Source organism: Coenobita brevimanus, chromosome 80 (assembly GCF_032717465.1).
Source record: "Coenobita brevimanus isolate Jiangsu-jjx chromosome 80, ASM3271746v2, whole genome shotgun sequence".
Lineage (NCBI taxonomy): Eukaryota > Metazoa > Arthropoda > Malacostraca > Decapoda > Coenobitidae > Coenobita > Coenobita brevimanus.
The window spans coordinates 2,292,692-2,302,627 of record NC_137033.1 but is presented as its reverse complement, the minus strand read 5'-3'; the positions used below and the strand labels follow the sequence as shown (position 1 = coordinate 2,302,627).

General features: G+C 44.2%; 1 pseudogene; it reads left to right on the top strand.

Moving 5' to 3' along the window:
- LOC145409208 (cell adhesion molecule Dscam2-like) overlaps positions 1-9,936 on the top strand; it is a 62,280-nt pseudogene that overhangs the window by 3,920 nt on the left and 48,424 nt on the right.

The following is a 9,936-nucleotide window of genomic DNA, read 5'->3' as shown; positions in this document are numbered from 1 at the left end:
TCTTCCTTACTGCATGCATCTCAATTAACATCCTTCCATAATAATAATAATAATAATAATAATAATAATTATTATTATTATTATTATTATTATTATTATTATTATTATTATTATTTCTACTACTACTACTACTACTACTACTACTACTACTACTACTGTTATCCCTTGTGTAATCAGTGTACATTGATATAAGCTTTTCCTTCACCACCAGAGTCTACCCCCCAACTGCGGTACACGCCCATCGAGCAGACAGTCACCCCGGGGGATCCCGTGTCCCTTAAATGTTTCGCCGTGGGATCACCTGTACCTGTAATTACCTGGACACGAGACCACCAGCCCCTCCTGCCAACACATAGGTACACTAATAAGTAAATAAACAAAAAGTATGTCCACAATGTACGAAACAGTAAGGCACCGTGAACGAAGCACGGTTGAGACACGCATAACAACCCTACCGAGACCATAGGCGGTGTTTCGTTCATGACCGAAACTGTCCCACTCATCCTGGCAGATCCTTAGGGGTGTCATGAATTTTGAAAAAGCACTTATAATGAACAACAGGAAAATCAAAGTGTTCAGAACTGTTCATCATTTCTTCCTGTCTTCAAAACATAAGGGGGCGGTTTTTAGACAGCCCTGGAAACGGACTGGGGTGAAAATTCTCATGATTAGGATGGTTTTAATATTTTCCTTTTCCAGTTAACTTCAGAGGCTTTGATTCAGCTGAGAGGGAGTCATAGGAGCTGCACTGTGTTTAGAAAGTGTTAAATTGTACTCTACCTTCTCCCCGTCTTCAGGACTAGTGGGCAGCTAAAATTTTCATGGTTCGGACAGTTTTAATATTTTCCCTTTTCAACTGCGAGTGAGTCATAGGAGCCGCAGAGTGTATAGAAAGTATTAAGATATACTGTGCCTTCTCCCCGTGTTTAGGACGACGGTGGTCAACTTCCGCACGGCCCTGGGGGAGGTAGTGAGCCACGTGAACTTGAGCGCCGTGACGGTACGTGAAGGTGGCACGTACACCTGCACGGCACATAACACGCACGGCTCCCAGGCGCACTCAGCCAGACTCAATGTTTACGGTGAGTTAGCTTGTGTTTCTTGAGTCCATTATTGTCATCATCATAGTCATCACTACCACACCCACCATCATCATCACCATCATCCCAGCCTAACTTATCCTACCCTGAGCCACGTGTGTATATTCTGGGGAAGACATTTCTAACCCTTTTCTGTCTATCCATCCGTCTATCTATCTATCTACCTGTCTATCTATTTGTCTGTCTGTCTGTCTGTTTATCTGTCTTTCTATCTGTCTTTGTATCTATCTATCACTTTCTGTCTATCCATTTATCTATCTATCTACCTATCTGTCTTTGTGTCTACCTATCTATCTATCGTTCTTTGCGTCTGCCCATCGATCTGTCTATATCTATCCATTCATCTTTCTGTGTTTCTGTCTACTTATCTATGGCCAGACGTCTGAAATTCGGAAAAGGTGGACACAAACAAATCGCCTCCTCAAGACCATGACATTGTGATTCCACGCTTTACCCTAGTGTACACAAATGAATTTTTTGTTTTTTCATACAATAAAGGAAGGAAAACAAAAAAAATAATAATAATAATCCATACACCTAATTACGGGTGACCTCCATTCATAAAATAATTGCTCCAACATGACCGATTCCGACCTCACTGTGAAGGGGTCAATGTAGTCAGCCACTATCCCTCTCTCTTCACTACGTCAAGCCAGCAGCGAGGCAGTATCTCTAAAATTACAATCCTTCTTCCATTGGTCAGCCTTCTGTCTCCAAGGACGGTACGTGACAGTAAACGTTCATGGTTAAGTTAAATACACGGGTCATCAAGCTGCCCTGCCCCATGTATTTTCCACGACCGATCTACATGTTTATCGGTGAAACTTTGATAAAGCGAGTGATGATGGTAACGGAAGCTGATAAGGTAGTTTTCTGGCTATAATTCGTTCACTTTAACTTGGCCCAAATTTTTACCCTTTTGCAGCTTATTTCACGTAGCTCAGTGGCAGGGAAAGACAAGACAGTGCCTCTTGACACTTCCTGTAGCACGTCTTCGTGACTAGCACCATATAACTAGGGTTAATCTGTTGCTGTAACCCAACGTTCAAGACAAGGTGGTAGCAGTTTTAGGCCATGGTAAAGTGAACGGAGTATAGTGTATAGCCGTCAAAGACCATACATATGTTGCAATGAACTTAATCAGCTCATCTTTTTCCAGTCAGTCAGTCGCTCTAGGACAGACATACAGTACATCTTCTCTGTCCTTTGGCTGCCATGTTCTCCTCCCACATAATCCATTTCTCACATTATCTCATTTCACATCATCTCCCCAAGAGAATCTCCTCACCAAACGACTCATTTCCCTTCCTTCCCCCCTCAGGACCCCCCTTCGTACGCGCCATGCCAAACGTGACCTCCGTGGCGGGTGAGGACGTGCATCTGTGGTGCCCCGCAGGGGGTTATCTCGCCCCCAACATTACCTGGCGACGAGACGGCGACCCTCTACCGTCATCACTAAGGTAATTTTCAATCACCATTTCTATAACCACCAGAATTTTGTAGAAATAGAGGCTTATTTTTTATAGATGCCATCAACATACATACAATGATATAGTCACAAGGAGAGAAATTAAGTGCAATTGCAATGACAAGGTAGCGACTCTCTCGCATCACTGAGTTCACTTTACAGCACTAGGCCACGGGAGGGATTCATGAACATACAGTTAAGAGATTTTTTTTTTTTTTAGATGCCATCGACACAGGCACAACGATACAGTCACAAGGAGAGAAATTATATACAGTAGTTATGACGAGGCGGTGACGTTCTCTCATCATCACTGACTTAACTTTCCAATAAGAGGCCACGAGAGGGATTCACAGAAAAATATATGATTACTCCCTGTCATAAGCAAGATTTATAAAAGAAGAGTATGAGACAAGGGAAGATTCCACATTACCCCTTTCCTGGTCTTTCCTGAATAATAAAAATAGATGATAATTTCTCTCCTGCAAGCAACATTTATTTCGGTACAGGCAGCAAGGGACACAGCAAGATTCTACCCCTTCCTTCTGCTTCCTGAAAAAACAAAAAAAAAAATGCCACAGAAAGTTCATCCTAATTTGTATGTATGTGTGAGTGGTAGGTGGGGGCACTCCCCATCCACTCACTCGATGTAATGCTGCTTTGGGTGTCAGCTCATTCCTCTCTTCCTGCTTCCTCTTCCGTCTTTCTTTCCTTCCTTCTTTCCTCTTCCTTCTGCCTACGAGTTATTTTGCATTCCCTCTTCTGTCTTTTTTTCCTTCATTCTTTCCTCTTCCTTCTACCCATGAGTGACTACATTGAGTAACAAGCCAAATGGTTTCCTGTACACCAGGAAACTATTTACTACGCTGGGTGGTAACCATATAACCAAATTATGGCGCCTGGTGGTTTAGTGGGTAAGTACGGCGCTGCAATTGGATTGATCCGGTGAAGGTTTATATCCAAGGGATGGTTGGGGTTTATTGCTAACGTAATGCCACTCAAGGATGAGTGATGCTGGTCACTCTCAACGTAAATGTCAGGACGAACTGCCTAGCCCCGGGCTCCTACGCTCCTCATGGGGCAACATAGAATTGGATGGATGATGTAGTGTGTGTGTGTGTGTGTGTGTGTGTGTGTGTGTGTGTGTGTGTGTGTGTGTTCCTTATTTTTTGGACGCTACCACATTCCATCCTGAAGTGGGAAAGAATAAGGTCAAAATGATGATGATGATGATGATGATGATGATGATGATGATGATGATTGTGATGATGATGGTTGATGATGATGATGATGATTGTGATGATGATGGTTGATGATGATGATGATGATTGTGATGATGATGGTTGATGATGATGGTGATGATGGTGGTGATAAAGATGGTGATGATGATGATCATGGTGGTAATGGTGATGATGAGGATGATGATGATAATGATGATGGTGATGATGATGATGATGATGATGATGGTGACGATGATGATGATGATGATGATGATGATGATGATGATGATGATGATGTACCTGCATAATGACTTTTCATAAAGAGTTTGTTAAATTCTTAAAAAGTTTAACTAAAATCACAGAAACAATTAATTATCCTTCTTTTACCTTAATTTGGCACATATTGCTGTCCTGTACTTTTTTTTTCCTGTGATTCTGTGGCTAAATATGACAACACTAAGGCCTCACATCCTTATATAGCTCTTCTTCGTGACTAGCATCATATTCTAGTACCTCTTGTTACAGGGCAGAGTTCAAGATAGGTGATGTGATATTTAAGCCAGGTTAGAGTGAGTGGAGTATAGTACCGTGGTTGTGTTGCAGGCAGGAGGTGTTGGGTAACGGGACGCTGGTGGTGAGAAACGCAGGCCACGAGGATGCTGGTCGCTACTCCTGTGTTGTGACCGGCAGACAGGGGCAGACGGCAGCCTCACACACCTTCCTGCACGTCCTCAGTCAGTGTGGCGTTTGCTCTCTCTCTCTCTCTCTCTCTCTCTCTCTCTCTCTCTCTCTCTCTCTCTCTCTCTCTCTCTCTCTCTCTCTCTCTCTCTCTCTCTCTCTCTCTCTCTCTCTCTCTCTCTCTCTCTCTCTCTCTCTCTCAGCTGCATTTGAGTAGAAGGGAAGGGGAGTTCTTAGAAGTTCCCTTCCTCAAATCTTAAGCCTTCAGTGGTTATCTGTTTTAAGGATCCCAATGCAGTCAGCAGGGAGAATGTATAATTAATTTCTCTAAGTAATTTTATCTAATTTATGTAACTAAAGTTGCCAAATTGTTCCATCTTCTTGGACATATTGCAGTGTATCAAGCGGCTTCTTGGAATCCAGTGAAATCTGACTGAGGCTTCACAGTTGGTCCACTCTCTCCTTGTTACTGAAGACTCTGTAAACGATTATGTTGATAGGAATATCCCTTTTAATGATAAACTTTTTTCATGATTTTTATGTAGGGCTTTACACACCATGTAGGAAATGGTTTGACAAATGAAGACTTAAGACGTGCTGTATAGGAAGTACAGTAGGCAATTACTCCATGCTAGACAGCTCCTCTATGTGTGTAACTACTGTAGTAGACTAAGACAAGGATAGTAAAGAAAGTTCTTTCCGTGCAACCACATACCTGGAGGCTTTAGATAAGAAGCATTGATTTGCCTTCTAGTAGCTTTTCTTAAGCGGGCCATACACACACAGGCAAGCCCGTCCGGTTGCCTGAAGAGGCCGGCCCTTTCAGGCAAACCTGGGTGTATGTGGGGAGCGAACAGGCGCCTGCGCAGGCGGCCTCAACGGTCGTCCTGGGATCTGTCGCGGACAGATTTTCGTGGTCAGGCTCCGGTCAGGTTCAGGCAAACTGAGCGTGTGGGGGGTACTGCAGGTCGTCAGGTGTCAGTCTCGTGTCAGTTGTGCGGAGTGAAGACGTTCAGCAGAGTCAGATGGGACAATTTACTCCTTCTCATCAACCAATCTTTTGCCCATTTGGTCCGTTTTTTCCTCCCCTTTCTATTAATTGCAATAAAGGCCGCGGCAACGGCCCCAATAGCATACAGCTCCAGGTCATCTGTGGGCAGCGGAGTGTCCACGGCCACCCTCACACCACGGCGTTTCGATTGCAACTGAGCTGGAGACGTGAGGCCGACTGAATCGTGTGTGGGCACAGCATTGTTCGTTGAGGCCGGCCTCTGCAGGCCACCGGAGAGACTCGTCTGTGTGTGTATGGCTCGCTTTAGAGTTGTATGCTACCAGGTACATTAATCTTTACCTTAAGTGAACCGAATTAAAGGTGTCCTTCCGTTTTGCCCCACATCATGCTCCAGAACCCCCTGTGATCGATAACCTCATCCTACGCCGGAGTCTGGAGGAGGGACAGAGGACTCAGCTGTCTTGCACCGTGACGGAGGGGGATCTGCCCATCACCATCAACTGGCTTAAAGACGGTCGCCATCTCCAGCATGACCCGGACGTGGAGAGCAAACGAACCAGCGAGTTCTCTATGGTGGGTCTGCTGTCCATCTCTGCCTGTCCATACCCAGACGCCTACGGAAACATTGCCCCCTTGTCTTCTTACCCCCCGCCGTCAAGCTGTCATCGTTCCAACACGTACTGTACCATTATCCATATACCTCTCCACCCCATCCCTCCTCCTCCTCCTCCTCCTCTGTCTCCCACTCCCTCCCTCCCCAATACCTCACTCGCATACTCTCCTAGTCAACCTCCTCGTTTTCTGCGAACAATGTTAGTGCTGCATCACTTGTCAGAATGGTTGCACTGTAGGTGAGAAAGACAGCATCCCACAACAGAAAATAATTGAGGTGATGAAAATAAATCTAATATTCCTTTGCTGCCAGTCTTACCCACGAGTCATTTCAGGTTGCATTATTTTTATTTTCAGGATAATATAGTGGATTGCACAACCAAGTAAGAGATTTATATTATACTTAGTGACGCCAGGGAATTATATACTACGCTGGGTGGTAACCATACAACCAAGCTGTGACACCTGGTGGTTTAGTGGGTAATTACGGTGCTCCAACCGGATTGAGCCTGTGTAGGTTTATATCCATGGGATGGTTGGGGTTTATTGCTCACGTAATGCCACTCAGAGATGTGTGAGGCTGGTCACTCTCATCTTAAATGTCAGGACCAACTTGCCTAGCCCCGGGGTCCTACGCTCCTCAGGGGGCGACACAGGAATAGTAGATGTATGTATATATGTATGCTAGTGACATGACAGTCTGAAAAGTAACCTTCTTTAATGCTCTCTGTCAGAGTGCCACAGTAAATCATCCAAAAATTACGTCCCAAACAATGAAATTGCTTCTTGTGTGGTGTACTCGAAAAGAAATATATACACTAAGTGATTAGTTAATTTTTACTTTGTTCTTATATTCATCACCGTATCATAGGTAGTGATGCAGCGTGGGTGGGTGTGGGATGTGTGGTGTATACAAGAGCAGACGGAATTAGAAAAAAATCACCACTAGTCAAATCACAGACGGATATAGACAGAACAAATTTTTAAAAGTAAAGATAACAGATGAAGAACTCACTCCTGGTAACAGTTTAACAGAGCCGCAGCCCAGAGACGGAGTGATGGGAAGAGATAGGCAGAGAATATGATGTAGAATAGGAACTGGCAAATATGACGAGCTAGGATGGAACAAACTGACAATAGATCAGAATAGATATAGTTGTAAGTCACTGCCCTGAGGTAATGTTGTCGTTGTTGTTACTGATGTTGTGGCTCCAGGCTCATCTGAATTTAAACCCAGTGGACTTCAGGCTCAAGCTACCCTTCAGCAACCCACCATCCTCCTTTCGGGCGATGGGGAAGGAAGTATGGGACATAATAAAACTAGGCAGCGGATCCAACTGGTAAAATCGGTACCACCACGGGAAGGCGTCCCTCTCCTCCACCAGAGATTAAGTTGGAGAGATGATATTGATATCTATATGGATCTGGGATGGAAGAGGCTGGGAGGAGTAAAGTCAGAGGGATAAGCTGTAAGAGGTCATTGTCGTGCAGTGAAGAAGGGTGACTGTATTGCAGGTGTTGGTGTTGAAGAGGCTTCAGGAGCACCACTCAGGCGCCTATACCTGTGAAGCTGCCAACGCCGCTGCTGCCGTCAACAAAACAGCCAACATCAAGGTCAAGGTGAGCACACACACACACACACACACACACACACACACTAGTTATAAGGCACTGGACAGTACGTATTGTCTCGGCAGTGCCACTGTACTCACTGTTTTTTCTGAACAATAATAATTAACCACCGCAAATCTTCACCCCAGACAGTCTTAAATTCATTGACAGTGTGGATCTCTTTTGTCAGTTTCACAGATATTGTATGTTATGATATGTGGAAAAGTGGACCTCGAGTTAGGCTATGTATTACGCAATTCTGTATCTCTACCAGACGAGCAGTACTCTGTGTGTTTCAGCCGTATTAGTAAAGTGTCATTAAATAAATCCTTTCTTGAATTGTGTTTGGAATGCAAGCTTAGTAATAGTATAGTAATTTGGTTTAGCGTTGGCTCGCATTTAAGGTACTGAAGTTGACAAAAATAATGTTAACTTGGGTCTGAATGATAACGCAACTTTCTCTGTAGCCAGTGCAAAAGCTTTATCTGGGTACAAAACATTGCAGAGATGATGATGTAAGTACCTCACTGGCTCTGAAACAGTGGTGGACAAGCCGTGTTTTCCACCAGTGTAAAGCTACGTTCAGGGACTAAATTTTATCTTTCCTTCTGCTGTGTCTGCTTCACCTTTCTACTATGTCTGCTTCACAGTTATGTCCATCACTTTCCTCCATGACACATGATATCAGAATCAATCAGTTATGGATAGAGAAACTTACCAGCTCCCTTACAGCTTAGGATATCTGTCAGCAGAGGAGAGGTAAAGGGGGAGAAGGTAAAATATTAGCCAGATACTTCTCCCTGACCGTATACAGGGCGTCCAGTACCTGCCGTACTACCCTCAGGCGATGATTCTTGGCCCGATATTGAGTAAGAATTGCTATACCAACCTGTGTTCTACTTTCAGCCCTCATGGAGCTACAGTTACTGATAATCGTATGGACGAAAATGGTCTCCCTCATAGTCCACACATAAAGCCATCAATGAGTAACTGTGTAATCGTTGGAAATTGGACCAAAGTTGATAGAACAATTTTATACTCAATATCAGCCCTTGAATCGCCTCTTGATGTTAGTACGTCCATTCCCGGGACATCCTGTATACAAAAGGGAGACATTAGATATTCGCTGACAGCAACACGCATCAGTACTGTATATTATCTTGTACTTCATTTCCATACTCAAACAGCTGAAATGGGATTGAAGCTGATGCTTTGTAGATTTGCTTCATAACTCCATACCTAGATGCAGGACTTATGTAAATGAACACTACACTCGTTTCACCTTAACTTGGCCCAGACTTTCGTCCGTCAGAAACTTATTTCACGGTTGTCAGAGGTAGAAAAAGACAATGCTAAGGCTCTACAGCTCTACATCCTTTCCCTAGTGCACTTCGTGACTAGTGCTATGTTCTTGTGCTGATCCCTTCTTATATCGCAGGGTTCAAGATAGAAAGAGGTCAGAACTAGAGAAGTTAAAGTAAAAGGAGTACAGCAGTTATTATACAGTGTTCATAATGCGTGTGCGTTGGACAGGTGTCTCCTAAGTGGGTGGTGGAGCCCTCAGGTGGTACAGCCTTGGTGGGGTCCACTGTGGTGATGGACTGCAATGCCCGTGGTTACCCTCAGCCTGTTATCACCTGGATGAAAGCACCAGGTAAGAGATTATGTGTATAAAAAAGCAGACAATATCAGTTGCGTCGGCCCCTGCTATTTGCCCTGAAATGCCACTTGGATTAACTCATTATTTTTATGTTTAAGTTTTACCTTGATCTGATATATAACGTTTTCTTTATTGCACTGGTGAAAAAGGATATTGCTAATGTTTTCTGTGCTTCTTAGATTCAAGAAATGCTGTATACATCTACTCCTATTTCCACTCTGCCTGGTGAGACAAGTAATATGAAGGTTTGGTGTGTTAGGTGAGGCGGCCAGAGACTTCCAGCCTTTAGTCATGGATGGGGGAAGGTCCTCGCAGGCACCAAACGGCTCCCTCATCGTGCAGGAGACCAAGACGTCGGATGCTGGCTGGTATCAGTGCCGGGCAGCAAACTCTGTTGGCAAACCCATCAACAAGGTGGTTCAGCTGACTGTGCACGGTGGGTGGAGTGCCAGTCTTCAATTGCCATGGCCATTTGTTTTGTTGGTGCTTACTTAATGCAAAATAATTTGTGAAAACTGTAGTGCATTCATTATTGTTAAGAGGAAATTTTCGTCCTTCTGCAGCTTCGTTCTCGTAGC